Source organism: Ischnura elegans, chromosome 7, assembly GCF_921293095.1.
Source record: "Ischnura elegans chromosome 7, ioIscEleg1.1, whole genome shotgun sequence".
Taxonomy (NCBI): domain Eukaryota; kingdom Metazoa; phylum Arthropoda; class Insecta; order Odonata; family Coenagrionidae; genus Ischnura; species Ischnura elegans.
This window is the reverse complement of record NC_060252.1, coordinates 24075224-24093432: the sequence shown is the minus strand read 5'-3', so window position 1 is coordinate 24093432 and position 18209 is coordinate 24075224. Positions and strand designations below refer to the sequence as shown.

The 18209-nt window shown below is 38.1% G+C and overlaps 1 protein-coding gene across 1 annotated transcript in view; it reads right to left on the bottom strand.

Annotated features, from left to right (window-relative positions):
• Positions 1 to 18209, bottom strand: part of LOC124162036 (kynurenine/alpha-aminoadipate aminotransferase, mitochondrial-like) — a 357705-nt gene that overhangs the window by 8491 nt on the left and 331005 nt on the right. The window lies entirely within an intron of this gene.

Sequence of the window (18209 nt, the reverse complement as noted above, 5' to 3'; positions counted from 1 at the left end):
ACAAGTGAAAAGTCGTGCTTTACGAAGCCTATTAGCCATGACTTCCAAAAGTATCAGTAATTATTAACGATATCATTTGATTTTAAGATATCTTGGGGTTAGAAATAAGCCAATAGAATAAAAAAAATATTTATTTAAAAATTAGTACAATTTACCATGATACAAATTATGCAGTCTTTAAGAATACTACTAAATATTTTTCTAAACAAGCAAACTAAACAATAAAATAGTTTTCGCCCATATTTGGCATGAATACAAAAACTAAACGTATCTTGCGCTTATTTGGTAAAATGAATGCATTTATTCTATCCTAACTCAGTATATGAAAACATAATTAAATAACTTATCCAAATAAAAAATAAGGGTGAGGCTAGGCTGCTTAAAATATCGTTGACTGGCTTGAAACGGGATTTGAGCCGTTAACTGTTGACATACTCCATTGGGCGTGCATAATTTCCGCCAGCAGATTAGCGGCGTTGTACAAGTAAGATTGACTTACCGGTGAATAGATTAAAGTTTGTTAGGTTTCGTGCGTATTTCAACAGGGAAAGCTATACAACTGAAGGTAGTAGAATTTAGAGTGACTTCCCGTAAAAATGTTAGTTAAATTAACTTGCGTTGCACAGCAGAGAGAGAGAGTCGCACGACTGAAGTTTGTTCTCATATTGAAATAAATACTTGCAATTTTCCACAGTTATAAAATTTATTACGGTCTAAATTTCAACGTTACTGCATCATCTTCAAGGTACGAATGGTGTGTATTGCATTCAATTATTACAATTTTTAAGTGGGGTGGGGGAAGTAAGGGGAGAGTGGAGGGGGAAAACCTGAAAAAGAAAGTGAATGGAATAGAGGGGGGAGTAAAAGTTGTATTCCATTCCGCTCACTTTCTCCTTCGGATGGTTCCATCTCCTCCCCATCCTCTCTCTCCCTTTCTCCCATCACTACCCACAATTAAAAATTGTATCAATAGGGTGGTTTCCTATTATTTTTTATTGCCTAAATCGAAAGATTATTACTCCTGAAGTACGCATTTCAGACTTTTAAATGACGATATCTATTTTTCGCTATTAATTGAAAAGTGAAAATTTTCAAGCGCACGAAAACGCGACGAATAAGTATGAATGCTGGGAAAAGCCCGTGTGACGTCATTCTGGATCCCGCTTTCGCCGTGTGAGGTGACTTTGGGGCGAGGATATCGTGCGCCGCTGCGATGCTGGCTGCTAACAGGTAGCGCTTGCCTTAAATAAGGATTATTAATACCTTATCAAAGGAAGGAAACTTTCCGACCATAGGCAGTTTTAATAGGTGATCATTAAGAGATGTTTCCCTGACATCTGTGCCTCATGTAATTGGTAATCTCAGGCGATGCAAAACTCCTATCTACTCGTATAGAAACTAGGTCCCTGTGACGTCACGTGGAGTGGCATCGCATGGGCGCCAATCTGGCCTTTTTCAAATGCGGTTAAAATTGAACATTGCCACTCGTCTAAGCTGGGAATTCTAAAACCAAATAATTTGTATATTATGAATACAGTAATGGTGGGTAACGAATCGCAATCAATGGCTTTCGTTTTCTTTAATGAAGGAAACTACCCTATCCAATGCACTACTTACTATTTGTACCTTGAAGATGATGTAGGAGCATTGAAAACTAGGTCGTAATAAATTTTATAATCGAGGGAAATTGCAAGTATTTATTTCCACATTGAACAATTTCACTCCATCACGCACGTATCTTCGGCTTTCATTGTTGAAGTTTCTTTAAATGAGGTTCCCCCGTTAGTGGTAGGGTGTCACGCTTTACCACATTTCTCACCGGATCGAAACGTTATTATTATTAAATTCCTGTTACCTGCAGGTAATTTATTACCGTGATTGTTCAATTTTGTCATTGCCAATGGCAATTTTGTCATTGCCAATGATCTCTGCGGTCGGTCGCCTCCTCCAAATACAGTGCCATCTTGACATACGCGATCGCTTCTCGTCACCGAGGCTACGCTGACCATTGGGGCCAACAGTGGCAGTCCCCGTGGAGGGACGAATGCAAAAGATATCAATGTGGTAGTAAACTTATCTATTAGTTTAGATGATGACCCTCTTCCCCCGAAATGAGGGGCTATGCACGCCACTGCAAGGGGCAAATTTTGACTTTGATTTTCATGAAAATGACCGACGAAGTAGGGTAGACCGGCGCAATTTACGCAGAGCCACTTTTTCCGAACTGAGTCATAACTGGCGCGCCACCATTCATGAAATATTAATGCTGCTGCCTAGAGGGTATTCCCACAAGACTTTGCATTTCAGTCGAGAATCGGTCTAGCGTGCGGAATGATAGTATGTTTTCGGTTTAAGTGAGTAAATTTCGTGTTTTTACTTATTAAAACTTATTTTAGGATAAAATATGCATAAAAAATTCGAAACAGAATTTTTTCCTTTTTTGGGAACTTCATTTTTATGAACAAAAATTTTGAAATTTTCCTTGCATGTTAAAAATAAATCCAATCATGGCGACGGGGCACGTTTACGCATTGCGATTTTTCTTCGTACTGTCTCAAACTTTTTTTTTGGAATGCTCAGACTACTTAGTTTGAAAATCATCATTTACGGCTCAATTGAGCAACAGATTCGTCTCTTATAGCTTACAATAATATTTTTCTGTATTCATGCCTCCTTGGATTAGACTTGAAATTATGCCCATTGTATTTTTTTATTTTTACTGATGGTAAGATATTATGTTAAAGAAACTAATTTTCCAAAATTTAAAAACGAATTTAAGCCTGTTGCATTGACTTGCCCCGTGGACGTGAATGGGGCATGGCTTGAATCTAAAAACATTTTCTTTTACTGTGGAAAATAGAAATAGGCCGACTACAGAAATTTTGACTTTATAATCTAGTTAGTAAAATCACAATTTTTAAAATTTCTGAAGTCAAAACAGAAAAAAATATAAAATTCATCGAAAAAATCCGCGTAAACGCGGTCTACCTCATACTCCTTTTCTCAGAGCAAACTCGATAAGGCGGATAGTCATAGCCAAGAAATTAGCCAAGGGTTTGAGAGGGGGGAGTAGGGGTCCCCAGCCACCCCCTCCCGAAAGCCAATGCTTTGTGGCGACTGCCATCAAAACCTCCCCTGAGGAGACCACTTGCCTAAGGGCATCCATCCTCTGGCACTCCTTTTTCCGATATACCTACTTAGTCACATTTCATGATGTCTGGCTCCGCATCAAGTTAAAGAGAATAAACGTAATCTTCTTTGAAACAGGACGGCTAAATTTAGTGAATAATGCACGAAAAGATTGAAAACACAAAACCTCGGGAATGACAATTACAGAGAGAGCAATATTAGTATTATTTTTGTGGAGGAGAAAAAACGCAGGCGATGGAATGATTAGGTTGTCTTCCGGGCCTCCGGAAATGTAGATTGAGTGCAATCTGTGCCTCCGGTAAAAGCCAAGGATGACAATTAATTTCATAATCGCGTGAAAACGAAGTAACAAGGTTGTTTTATAAAAATTATGAATTACCAATGCGTGCGAATTGTAACGTTAGACGATTTTTTCCCAAAAATGTTTTTATTTTCCTCAAATTAGTTTTGTTTTTTTGTCTCACTTCTTCGAGAAACTTTCCCTTTTCCTCAACGATTACCCTTCTCCTTCCATCAAAAACTCCCTAACAACATTAAATAATAACATTAAATTTCAAAAGTCACAGAATAAACTGAAAATAACCAGTATAGGCAATGCGCTCGTCACTTTAGTACCCATAGAGCAAATTTATGGCTAGTTGTCTATTGATAGGTGACTAAGTATCGCAATTACGTAAATTTTAACGGTATGGCCTGGGTTTCGAGAGGGTAATGGTTACATGCTTTGCAAAAGTGAGTTGATCACTCTTGCAGCAGTCAATATGTTTCCCTCTTGTGGCAGGAACGTGTATGATAAAGCAGTCTCCTGAAATTCAACAGGTGGTTTGATGTTGTGAGCATCGTTTCAAATGGCTTCAAGGGCGGAAAAAGAAGTACCCCCTCTATTCAAGCCAATCTCTTACTTTCCTATCCTCTTGCATTGATTTGTTTTTGAAGAGTGGGCTGCGTCTTAGACGCAACAGATTAAGCTACCAACGAAATTGGCACGTATCAGTCAAATATCAGACTTCAAACCCCGTTCAAGGAACACTTTTTTCCTCTGTAGAATTCTCGCCGCTGAGCTTGTGGACATGACAACTGGTGTTGGCTCTGGAAAGGTCGTAAGGTACCTGATGGTGTTATTAATTAATCATTATCAGGGAACCTTGAATAACCAGCGGCCGGCTTATAGAAAAGAATTAGCTATCAGAATAAATCTCCCCTTAACGAAAAAATAGCTGAAAAGCTTCGGGACGTCCATTAAAAAATAGCATGCACCATTCGCCATCTATCATCCTTCTGTAGAAATATAACAGCAAAATACCGCACATAGAGCATTGAAAATGAGTTGCACTGTGTCTTATGTTAGCATCGATATCTTTTCCGGAGTAACTTTGGGCAGCTTTGTAACACAAAAGACAAAATAAGTGAAATTGAGGATTGAGGGTTGTTCTGGATGGAGTATCCTTGGATACTATTCAAGTTACCTCAGGTGTACCCCAAGGAAGTGTCATAGGCCCTCTTTTGTTCCTTCTTTATATTCATTCTATATTATATCCACTTAATTTTTAATCCTGCGATTCGCGATTAAAATTAGGTAACAAAACATGGTTACAAAACGCATGGAAAAAATTACTGCGACACTGAGTGTTCCAAAGTTCACGCCAATTTTCTCGTAAATTCAAATATTGACCAAGCCTCATACTAATTTTCGAGCTCATTTCACCAGGCAATATCCACTCTACTTTATTCTATGAACGCTGTCATTGCCTTACGGGTTGCGGTTTTCACGTTAAGTGCTCCCTAAGGATAATTTATGTCCTCTTTTTTCTATAAACAATTGGAATTTAAGTTCTCGAGAAATCAGTGTTCCTTGAAGTATCATTCCTTATTTCCGTTTACTCTCTAAATTGCAGTATTTTTCTCCTTCAAAATCATTTTCTTATTATGTTAGCACGTGCTTTGGAGTGTCCCTAAAAATTCAATTTTGGAATTTGAGATGACAATCTTTATAATATTTTTCCTTTTAGTAATGACAGCTTATCTGTGAAATTGTAGATTCCTCAAGTAATATGCACCCGTGTGTAAATTATTCTATTATTACTCGTTGATTAGTTAATAAATATTAATTTGGTGGATACTATTGCGTTAGTTGTTTACTTTTTATATGATTTTTATCGCTTCGGGGAAATTTAAAAAAAGGTTGCAATCAAAACTTCCTAAATTGCCTTTTTTAGGGTCACTCACAAAGTGCTTCTTAACCAATGCTAACGATGCTGAATAATTAGGTAAGTAACCGTATTTGGTTTCTACGAAAAGAGTGAAATCTGGGTTAATTTGATCCAATTCTCATTAAATTATTTTTGAAAATACCAGTTACGTTTCACATTAAGTTTAAACGGATGATACCTCAAGCAAAATATTTATGATAAATGACCAATTATTCTTAGGCTGTAGTGTGGAACAAAATCCTCAGGATTGAATTCAACTGGGACTCAAAAATAGCTTAAAATATTGTACGTAGAAAAAGATGAAAATACCATCTAGTTAAAGATTCATCAAAACTTTTTTTACTGTTCACTCGTAGTCATAAATAAAATTTCACAGTATAATACAAGACCTAAAGTTTACAAGTACTGTAGATTTTTTTTTACGATGTTTACAAATTGGCAAGTATCACATTTCGTTTCCGTGAATGCTTTCAAACCACCAGACGATAGCGATGGTTGAGAAACATCCTGCAAAAATAAGATTAGCTGATTGTTCTCCAAGTTGAGGCTGAAAGACATTCTTAGTTATCCAACCTATGAATAACCTTCAAGCATCAAAACTGCAAGAGTTCAAATGGGATGAGTGTTCACTCGAATTCTACCCCTCACGAGAAAGAAATTCCTAAAAACCAGATGCCTATTTTTTGAGCTTTTATGTGAGATTTATGAGCCTTTATAGAAGATAGCAAGGACTAGAGTGATCTAAATCCACTCTTCTCCTTATACATTGGTAATAAACGGTGATTTATTATTTCTATCTGAAACAGTACACTACACTTCTATCCAATGAAACCTGAGCACTTGGGTCACATAGGATTCATTCGGTGATTCATTTTAACTATTTGAGCACTCAAGAATCATTAATGTGCATACAAGTAATCATTCAGATTCTCGACCACCGATAGGTGATTTCTTACGGCTAATCCCGTGGTACGAGGCACGTTTCGTGAAGTAAGGTAGGAATTTTTCAGAGTAAATTTTCAATCTATCCTTTGTACTGTTTCAAAGACATAAACCCCTCATTTTACGGGTGCTCTAAAATCTGAACTTGGGCGTACACTGAGTTTGCAATAAAATTTTATCTTTTTAAACTTAATTGAAACCTGACGATTCTCTCCCTGGTCTATTTTTCCCTGGAATCCTGGAAAAATAGCCTGTGGTAAGGTTTTCCAGGGACAGGACCGGGAATAAGACCTAGAAAATGTTTCTGGAAAGTGTAAAAAATAAATATGAGCTAATCGAGCTTTCTCGGGCTTGAAAGAAGGTTAATGAGTTTCCAACGGCCAACATGTCATTGGCTGAGTCCGCGACCATCTCCATGGCACAAACTGACATTTATAAACACCTGAATTCAATTATTATTATGTAGTCATTACAAACTATTGGTCAGTGCTTAAGGTCAGTTTTATCTCTGGAATATTTGAAGTCAGTTGCGGGAACGGCTATGAAATAAGGCATTAATTACCATGAAAAGAATTACAATCTCCAGAACCGAGAATATAACCACAGACCGCTAGCTTTCTGAGACACAAAGCGTAATACCACATCATTCTGGTTCCTTGATAATTTTGGAAATTTTACCGAGTTTAATGGTTGAAACTGGTAATTCCAGGTGAAATTTGGTGGAAACGATCCGTCATAAATAAAAGAAATCTTGCGAGCCAAAACTTGCAAGATTTGTTTTATTTACAAGGGTCACGGGATAGATGTTAGACTCATCGCGGTCCATACGAGATGGCACCCCAAGGGAATAGGTATGGGCTTCCTAGAAGCTGCTAGCCAAAGGTGAAACGCAGTTCGTGGTTCGATTCCCGGTCGAGGGGAATTTTTTCCCCCGACAATTTAACGTGGAGTCATTTTTATCCCTGAAAACGGTGCACAGTGGGACGAAAACTCAAAAAGCAATAGTCATTTTAAAAGCATCAAAGAAAAATTCGATATCACTTGACACTATTTCATCTTCCTTTAACCCTTACATACCAATTTGGCTTCTCTTATAACAATCCCTCGCTTTTCTCTCAGTAACCAAAGCACCAACTCAACATAAAACACTAAAAATTCAAAAAGCAAATAGAACAGACAACAAGTTAACTTCAGAAAATGGAACGCATAAAAATAATGGAAATGTGTATGAAAACATATACCTATAGAAGTGATGTAGGCCCTTCAAAGTACACGCATCAATGTTACCTCATTAAAGTCCTCCGATCAACGACGAAAGTTAGGAATTTATATTTTTCGAGGCAGTCCATGACCCCTTCTTCTCCTTCCCCCCCCCCTGAACTTTTCCCACTCCTCCTCGTACCCTCTGGTCGGCGTGCGAATGGATTGCCCCCATATCGATCGGAAGACAACAAGGAGAGAGGGGTGGGGGCGAAGGGGAGGGGTGGAAGAGGGGAGGGGAAGAGAAAGGGTTGGACCGCGCAAGTGGAGGGGACTCACAATATGTGATTAATTTAGACGCGCTTTTATGACTCTCATCCTTCCATTCTCCGACTTTTATTCTCTGACTTTACACGACTATTTTTCCTTTTATTATTTTAGTATTCAACCGCTTTAGGTTAGTTTCCATGGGTTAAGATATATAGGTTTTCCAGTATTCTGGCAGCCTCCCTTTCCTTCACAGACTTCCCTCTTCAATTCGCAATAAGACCAACTCCCCTTCATGCTCTATATAAATAAATCCTTTTCTCTTTCCTCTCCTCCTTCGTTTACCCAACATTCTACCTCTTTACACTGTTCATTTACACTCTCTTTCACGACAGGTTTGTCCATCAACTTAGCCGTGCACCTATCTCGTTAACGTCATGGATGAAGTCACTCCAGGCGTCAAATTTACAGATTTAATTTTGGCCTCGTTCATTCAGCCGTGAAATCGCAACTCATTGAAAGGTTCGGAAGATGAATGGAAAAAATAACTGAGGAAGAAGAAAAATCTTCCCAATTCAGCCATTCTCTCGCGAGTTAAATGCGCCCATTGCTGTCAAAGTTATTCGTATAAAGCGTTCTTCCAGTTAAAGAAGTTTTACATGGAAATATATCAGATTACCCCGTTCTGTATTTTTCTTAGCATGAACATCCCTCTTCAATTCAAAGTAAGGCTACTCCCTTTCGTTCTATCTAAAATCCTATCTTCTTCCTTCTTCTCCTTCGTTTATATAACTTTCTACCGTCTAACACTTTTTTCAACATCCCCTCCCCGTTTAGTACTCGCACCATCCATACCATCTGTTTCCTCTGTATCTCATCTACAAGCTGCCTCTCCTTACCCACCATGTCCAGCACTTTATCGTTCCTCCTCCCCTCCGTCCACTTCACCATCTCCATTCTTCTCCGCACCCACATCTCGAACGCCGTCAGTCTTCTATTTTTCCTCACGAAATAATTTTTTTGCACGCTTTATGCGCATTTTAATTTTTTTCCAAAATGATCGTGGAGCGATTCAGAGAACATTGGAACAGTACAATATTATTTGGGTCAGACAGAAACGATAAATTAAAAGAGATATTTTGCTCAACGGAAAGGGGCGGAAATTTGTTTTTACCACGTACAATAAAGGACTTAAATAAATTCTTGGAGGGAATCAATGGTCCCAACACTCTAACGCTCATATTTAATGGCTAATATCTCAACGTACTCCCATTGAAGCCGAATGCGGGCTATTACATATAGATACCCAATCATTAAGAGCGTTTGTATTTGTTGATACAAAAAATCATACAGCAGCTATAATATCCACAGACACATGAATGCACAAACAATCACCCTGACTTCAATTGCCTATTACTGGAATGCGATTACGATAAGTATAATGCAGTATTCTCCTAATGGACTCACAAATGGGAATCGAAAAACTGAAGGTTTAAGTCAAAATATACACGATTAAAGCGATGTAATGATCGTTATGTCTATATGAGGATCGTGAATTTACTCCGGTGGATCGTTAGACAAAGGAAAGAGAAAGATTTAAATGAAATTACCGTCGCTTGGTTAGGCCCATTCGAGTCCATCCAAGTCAGCGAGTCGCCTTTCCTATTCACGGCACCGTCAGCGCTCATTATACGGAAGGACGGAGAGAAAAATGACATACTTTGAGCGAAAGTTTAACTCCAATGGGAAAAGCGTCAAGAAGCTGTGCATATCCTTATGAATGATCAGGTCTATTCATGGATGAGTTCTCAATAGCTTTTGTTCGCTATTGTATCCTTCGATTCAAAGAAATAAAAATAAATGAAAAACTAAAAAAGGGTACTGCTTAAGGTTTTGAAAATAGAAAAAGGGATAGGCTAAGGGATATGCTTAAGGTTTTGAAAATAGAAAACCCCTCCCATTTGTCTCATTAACTAATTCACATTTTAAATACACCAAAGGATGAACTCGAATCACCGAGATTTTTTCCATATTCACGAGGATGAATCTTTAATATTTAAGAAATGAGGGTATCCAACGCGAAATTAGTGATCACTCTGACTGTGAAATTCTATCATCGGACTTAGACAACGTTTATTTGTGGAGCCAAGAGTGGGGAATGGAACTTAATCTGAGCAAATGCATGACGATACATTTCTTGCGGAATTTGTTCAACTATAACCATGTTTATGCAGTGCATGGCATGGAACATGGTTATAGTTGGTCATAACATAAAGGCAAAAGACGAAGTGAAGTACCTAGGAGTTACGATAACCTCGAACCTCTCATGAGGAACACATGTAAGGAATATTTTCGGTATAGCCCTGAAGAAATTAGGATTTGTCAAGCGTATTGTGGGAATATTTTCGGATGAGAAAGTAAAAGAAAGGTGCTTTTTCAAACTCGTTTGACCGCATCTTGAATATGCAGCGAGCGTATGGGAACCGGTGCAGAAAGACTTAATCCGCGAACTGAATAAAATACAAAGGAAGGCTGTGCGTATCGTCAAAAACTGCTACGGGCGTACAGACAGTGTTACCCAGGTATTAAGCGAATTAGGCTGGGAGGCGTTGGAGACTCGGAGACTGCGCGCAAGGATTAGATTTTTTTTAACAATTGTGAATGGATATCTTTAGGAGCGACAAAGGGAACATAATATAAGAGCCACACAATATTTCCAGGAGCGATAGAAGCGATAAATTAAGAGAAATGTTTTTCCGAGAAATGGGAATTCCTTATTTCCCTGTACCATAAAGGACTTTAATAAACGCTAGTACCAACTTCGTTAGAGCACTTCTTTTTTTATCTGTAAACGGCTGGTGTCCTGACAAACCCTGCCACACGCCTTTTAGGCGGCTTGAGGGGTATTATGTGTATGTAAATGCAGATGAAGGAAAATGTAGGTCCTATAAGCGAGGGAGGGGCAAAGGAAAGTCCAATTTGGGAGGAGAGACCGGCCGGGATAATCTGCAAAATGCTCCATTTAATCTTGTTTCAAGCGGACGCGGCTTAACGTCCAACGAGACGGTCGGAGTTGGTGATAGAAAAATCGATTTCGATTAAAATCGAAAATCTAGTTCTAATAGTCAAAGATATTGGAAATCGAGATCGAGCTATGATCTTCGATTTGCGATTCAAACTCTATTTTCCAACTTCGATCTTCACCATTTCGTTTGATCTCAGCAGTATGTCTACCGGTCTGTGGTAACGTCATCGATACCGAGTGAAATTATTTTCTTTGAAGCCGGTAAAATTGGCAAGACACGCCCTCGATCATCAAGAAAGAATCTCATTCAGTTGATCTTTCTTAAAAATTTTAGAGCATCCGAATGGTTTTAAGCGGTTATCCCAAAACTCAAATGTGCGTGAACTTATATTTATTTGATACTGATAATTCGATCATGGATTCTGGATAGATTTCTTTGGGATTTTTTATCTACCACTCAAATGTGTATTTTGAGTGCTTTTTGAATGAATAATTTCCGTGCTTTTGTGAGAACTATTTTTTTTTTCAAAAGAGAACCATCGATTTTTTTCGATCAATCAATCTTTAGGTTTTACTTTCGATTTGTTTTAGACGTCGAGCTTTTCATTTCGGTTAAAAATCGATTCTGACCGACATTTTCCCATCATTAGACGGAGGGTAACACTACCCCTTATGAAGCACTCAAGCAGGGATCGGGAATTCTGTGAAAAATATCCGCTATCGCCGGTATTTGTACTCGGGTCTACAGAATGGGAAGCCAACAATCTTGCCACCACACTTACCGAATACCTCAAAGTATGATATAAAATACAAGCTATAGCCATATTCTTTGCCTGAGTAGATATATTATTGTTTTCCGCACAAAATATTTTCACTTTTACTTGATAGATTCAGGTAATTCTATGCAAACCTTATTTGTCATCGTGGCACAAATTTTATTCATGTATTCTTAAAATCATAAAACAGATTACCAATTATTTCAGAACCGATATTTTTACAACCTTAAAAATCACATATATCGATGGCTAAGTTATAACAAAACGTATCTCAGAAATAGCAACTTTTCAGGAGAGCAAAAGAAACGATTTATTTTTTTAATTGTACTACCCAGAAATTAAAAACCAAAAATTCATAAAACTGAAAAGGAAGCATACATTTGAAAACAAAGAGTTGTGTTTTGCTTGAATATTATTTTTTTAATGTCATCACACTTTATTTAAGATACCTGTCTCAAGCTGGCCAAGTTTTGAGATACGTGTTGTTAGAACTTAGCCATCGATATACACCTCTAATTTTCTACATCGAATGTTAATGAGAATGTCATGTCGTTCCTTTTTAGCAATCAAGTCGGACTGCGCTGCGTAAGTTTAACCGATTCAACTTCGTAAATGGATCGAATCGAAATCTTTAAGTGATTTCAGCTCTATTCGCTTGGCTTAACGGTCGATTTTCACTCGTACGAGTCAAGTTCATTTGTCGACCGCAATAGCAGACAACTTCTACTGGTAAATGAGGCTTAATTGAGATTTCTAGCTCCTGAGATGTCACAGATGATAGCGATAGATAGTTTGAAAAATATATACGAAAAATGGCATTGGCTTATCACACTTTCTATTTGCCGAGGCCTCCGCAGGCTCTATCATAGTTTCCGGGTTATCACCACCTTACTAGGTTTCAAAATACTACAACCACGACGCATAATAAACACAGCCGCCGCAGCATCAAACTTCTCTTCTGACCAGATACTGGCGGCATTGTCAGCGAAATTTTTAGTCATCAAATGATGAGGTGCAACTCGAAAAATCACGACAGAATTAAATTCAGCATACATTAAAACTGTGCTGAACACAATTGTCGCTTCTGCGTTACACAGATGTTAAAAGAGTTAGGCTGGGAGCCGTTAGAGAATCGGAGGCTGCGCGATAGGCTTGGATTGCTGGATGCAATTGAAAATAGATACCTTTCAGTGCAACACGGAGAATGCCATACTAGAATTAGCCAATTTTCCAGGTCTGAAAGAAACGTAAAATTAAGAGATATATTTTTCCGAACAGATAAGTTTGTGAATTAGTTTTTCCCCAGAACAATAAAGGACTTTATAAATGCTGTGCAGGACTTAATTAGAGAATTTCTTTCTTATTTCTAGATGGGTGATGTCCTAAAATCCCTCGCCATACGCCTATTCAGGCGGCTTGCATTGGGGTAGTATGTACATGTAGATGTGAGGCAGAAGTTCTCTTCTCTACTCGACTACATCCCGTATCACATGTTGATTGCCGTCGCCATGGCAACACACAGACGCCCAGATGCAAGCGCTAAGCGGTCCATACTCTCCCGTTGCCCCATTATTCTCCCTGCAGCCTCCCTTGCATTCCTCTGCCTGTCACTGAGCTGCTGCACCACCCTCGCTCGCCTCTTTCAAACTCTTCCTTCTTTAGCCGCGCCATACAATGGGCAGGGAAGCGGTTTGCTTGCTTGCTGGCCGTGTGTGTGTGTGTGTTTTGTAGGCTTTCATTCTCCTCCTCGTGGGGCTTGCTGGGAATTTTCCGATTGGCGGAGACCGCTTTGCAAGTGGGGGTGGGGTTGGCATGGAAACGGAGAGAGAGAATGAGTTGAGCCTTTGGCAGCAGCAGCAGAGATCCGCTCGAAGGAATGTCCCTCCTCCCCTCAAACTCTTCAAATTCCACCTCCTCAGCAGACGTCTTCATCGTCCTTCGATGGTCTTCGCTCTTCGATCCTCACTTATTTTTTCCCCATTCAGGAACCCTTTCTCAAATCCTTCGATCGACTGCCTCGAATCCCGTCCACATTCCATTTCCTTCATTTTTTTTCAAACTTAATTTCTAGCTTCAAATTGAAAATTCACCTGAGCCGGCTTCGGATATTTGGCCGATGGGTCATTTTAGGCTGCCCGCTGACACAATTCTATATCCTGATGGCCATATATACATATTTTTAGCAACAATGAACCCTCACCATCACACCAGCTTTTAAAATTTTGAGATTGGTCAGACGCAGCTCTCTTTTCCACTTTCCCAACGGTCAGCCTTTTCATAGGTTATATCTGGAGATAATCATCGAATGTAAAAGTGCTTTTAACCCAATTATTGACTGTTTAAATGGAAAGACGTTCGGAATCAGTTCCATTTCAAAATTGATGGGGATAATAAAATGTTATTATTGTCGAAATAATGAAAGGTAAATGGTTCGTTGTTTTCCCCTCATATCGAAATGAAATATTTAATTTGTAGAATCGAATTGAATATCAACGGCGGCCAAAGCTGCTGATGTAAGAAACTTCCAAGGAGACACTGATTCAGGAGGAAAATAGTGTATGAATGCGATTGAATGTGTTTATAAAATGTAAATGTATACTATAGTCTATTCGGTTAGTAGAGGCTATCCCGAAGCTTCAAGTGCTTTCCCCTTAAATCTCACGCTGCGAGATACCTTAACGACAATGAACGATTATATTATTAATACTATGAAATGATTTCGATGCAGTTCGTCATATGATTTTCGATCAACTTTCACTGATTCCATACAACAAAAAGAACAAATCCCTTCCCTTCATCCATTTCTTTTGTTTTCTTTCAGTATTCAACATTCAAAGGCGTATTTCACAGAGGTCATGAAAATGGCCGAGCAGATTCTGAAATGGATCATTTAAAGTATAATTATAAAATTCTTAATACAAGTCTGAAATGTTGGACATTTATAATCCTCGTTTTAAGAATATATTCCGTTTTATTATTTCAGCTAGATATGATCACTTAACGATGAAATGCTGATAAAAACAACTTATTTTCCTCAGTGGAGCCTAAAACTCAATGTATCAACGAATTTTATTTCCAATAACAAAAAATGAATATAATATTAATAAAAAATTAAAAATTACCAGGTTTTTTTAATTAGTACTCTCAGTTTACAGTAAATAGAAGACGACGGAAAAAACAAGTTTATTGAGCAAATGAAAGTCTAAAGACAACTCCCTTCGGTCTTAACAGTAAATTAAGCTGGCTCCTTCAGTTTTGCTGAGAATGAACTTTAACTTTATATATATATATATATATATATATATTATCAGACAGTAGTATATAGTAAATAGCATAATAATCCATATAATTACAATTTTTATTGATTACAAATATATTTTCCTTAAAATGAGTTCCACTGGATAATTTTTTAACATTTACTTTTTCAATATATTTCATCCACGATTCATTTTCCGAAATTCCGTCAACTGCACGACATCCGACATTCGATCAACTTTCACCGATTCCTCACAAAAAAACAGAAACCAATCGTTTGCCTCCGATTCTTTCTTCTTTTGTTTTCGACAATCGTCATTTTCCACTCGCGAATCCTTTCTTTTCCCCTCCTTTCAAAAAAAACCCTTTTCCCCCCTCTCCTTTCTTCCCCCTCCCCCTGTCCCCAAGTCGACGTTTTCCCACCCTTTCTTCTTTTTAATTTTTCCCAATACTCGCCCTTGTTTCCCACATCGGCCATGCGCGGCGCCACAATCGATTGTTCCTCCCCTTAATTATTGCGCCTCCGCACCGTCACGCGTCCGATTTAACCATCCGAATCTTAATTCAGCAGGAAACACTGTTTCATATTCATCCCTATTCCCTCCAAATATCCACTCTCTATCTCTCCACCCACTGAAGCTCTCAAATCAAATACTATGGTCTCGAAAAATAAATAAAGATTTTTTCAAAAAAGTAATCCACTCGAAAAAAAAACAAATATACTTTTCCTCCTGTCTCTCTCTTTGGACACTCTCGTTGCCCTGTGACGTGCGAAACTCGATTTACGAAAACGAATGCGGAGTAAATTAAGGGTGTTATTTTTTTTGTCGCCGTGACAAAGACTCCTTTCAGTGCATCAATTCTATTCTCCGAAATCAATAACGGGAAGAATGAAGCGTAAAAAGGTGCGTTTTTCGTTCGTTATATATCAACTGAACAGTGTTTTTGTCGTTAAACCCGAGAACGTAATTGCTTCAAAGTGTGCCATTTGAATAAATTCAATTTATTGTACTAGGAAGACTCATTTAATATAAGTGGTCATAGTTTGACCACAATAATGTCTTCGTTTCCCATTATAACGACCTTAAAATTGACGAATGGATGAAAATTTGGTAATGATTTTACTATCAGTAACAGATGAGCTATTTTCACCCTATTCAACTAATAGATAGATATCCGAAAGCATAGTTTTTCTACCTATGAAATTTTTGTTATGTTCCGTGTGTGGCATAGCTAAGTGCGACCTATGTGGTTCTCCAATTATCAAGGAATATTAATTTTTATTTAAAATTAGGCCCTGAATTTCCAGGTATATGTGAATGACTGAGTCCCATGGAGGTCTCCAATGACATTTGCCAGGTACTAGACATTTAACTCATAGAGTTAAGAGAAAAGATTTTCTGAACTATCTGGCACAAATAGTTATTTACACTCAAATATTTTTATTATTATTATGGCTGCCTTTTCTTAATTATTTCTTATTACTTTCATTATTACTCTTCTCTAAATAATTTATTAATTATTCCTACATTTCTTAATTAGATAAATGTTATCATTCAATTTATAAGTAAAGCATAGATTTTTTTTAAAGGAGATTCTGTTGGATTAAATGCGTTTGCCAAATTTTCAGCTATACGGTGACTACTCTATTCTTATCTCATAAATTTAAAATTTTTCCTCCGAAACGGTGGCATCTCAAAGAACCTGTTGGACTCCCAAGAAGTCTTTCTGAACGTTTTACTGAACGTAGTTCTTCTTCTAAGTGGAAAGGCGAACTACCCAAGGCAGAGTCAGGATATTCCGTTTTTTCCTTGAATCTTCCAAAAAGACCCGGAGGATATTCTGATGAACTCGCTGAAATATCTCGCCTTGAAATATGCCACGCCCGTCCAATGGAAGCCAAGGGATATTTAACAGACAGCTCTCGTTCACGGGATCCATGGACTAAAAGAGATAGATGAATCTATGGCGAAATTTAAAAATCGAATCGATATGGATTATAAATTCATTCCTTTGAGAATATACGCCATTGTAATGCCGGAGAGCTGGCATGGAATCCTTTTGTATTCCATCCGTATTCCATGTCGCCATGGTCAAACGAAGACATTAATAGCATTTTCATAAAGGAACATTCCTGTTTATTTAATAAATTTGTAGTTAAATTTTGATTTTTATTGTCCCTGCGATGTCTATTTATGGTCAAAGGGGTATCCATAGAGATCCTACGGATATCTCGCGTTCCTAGCAAAGTATCTCATAGATGCCCTGTAGATGCCATTGTTCTGTCTACGTCCGCATTTGGGAGGCCCTAATCTTTCAAGTACGGACTCCAACGCAGATTTAGAATAGCATCCCTCACCGCCCTTTAAAGAGGCTGTATTCTATTGAAAACAAATTTTTATTCATATCTCTACGAAAGATGAGTTTGATCTTTACAAACTTCCCTCCCGTGTGTTTATGCAACCGAAAATACTAGTCAAAATAGCATTTGCCTATACTAAAGGCGCTACTATACGTGCAAGATGTGAGTTCCAGGTTACAAGAGCTTTGGAAAATATATTACGTATAATGCGAATTTTACCACTGAACGTTAAGGAGACATAATCACACATACTCTGATATTCTATGTTCCACAATTGTTTGAATGATCTGACCCAGGTTACGATAATATACACCAAGCCATTCTCAAATACCTGACCGAAACTGTATAACACCATTAAAAAATTTGTGGAATATACAGTGTTAGTGTGCCTGTGATTATGTTTCCTGTTACACAATTCCATCAAATATTGCAGTCCACCCTTAACCTGGACTGAACGTTAAGACCAACGCAATGGCACTAGATGAAGTGAACTGAAATTCGTTTACAAAATACGAACTCCAAACTCAAATACAACACCGAGGTAGTGTGAATACCGAAGATTGAGACAAATACTGGAATGCGGTCCTAAATATGTAATGTATGGAGTGGAATATAATTTCAATTAAAGTTGAAATATATAAGATGTAAGAGATCTTTTTGAAACTCAATTCGGCTTTCCTATGTTCGCAGCTGCGTGCCGTTAAACTTACGTCAGCATTGTTAAAGGCCACGTGATATATCGAGGCGTGAGAGAATACCTTCGTGTCCGCATTGATGATACGCCACGCATTCAACTGCTATACACCGATTCACCAAACGGCAACTGACATTCCCTAGCCCACCGTACTGCTACTGGTAAGTTCCATTGGAGGAGCATTTCCATCTTTCGTAATGATTTGATGGATGCGGTATGTAGGTCAGGCATAGACGTATAGGAATCTGAAATGGCGTGTTCAGATGCGGGATTATACACAGGGGTTCGTATATAAAGGCGAGGAGGAACGATCGACGCCCAAATATGG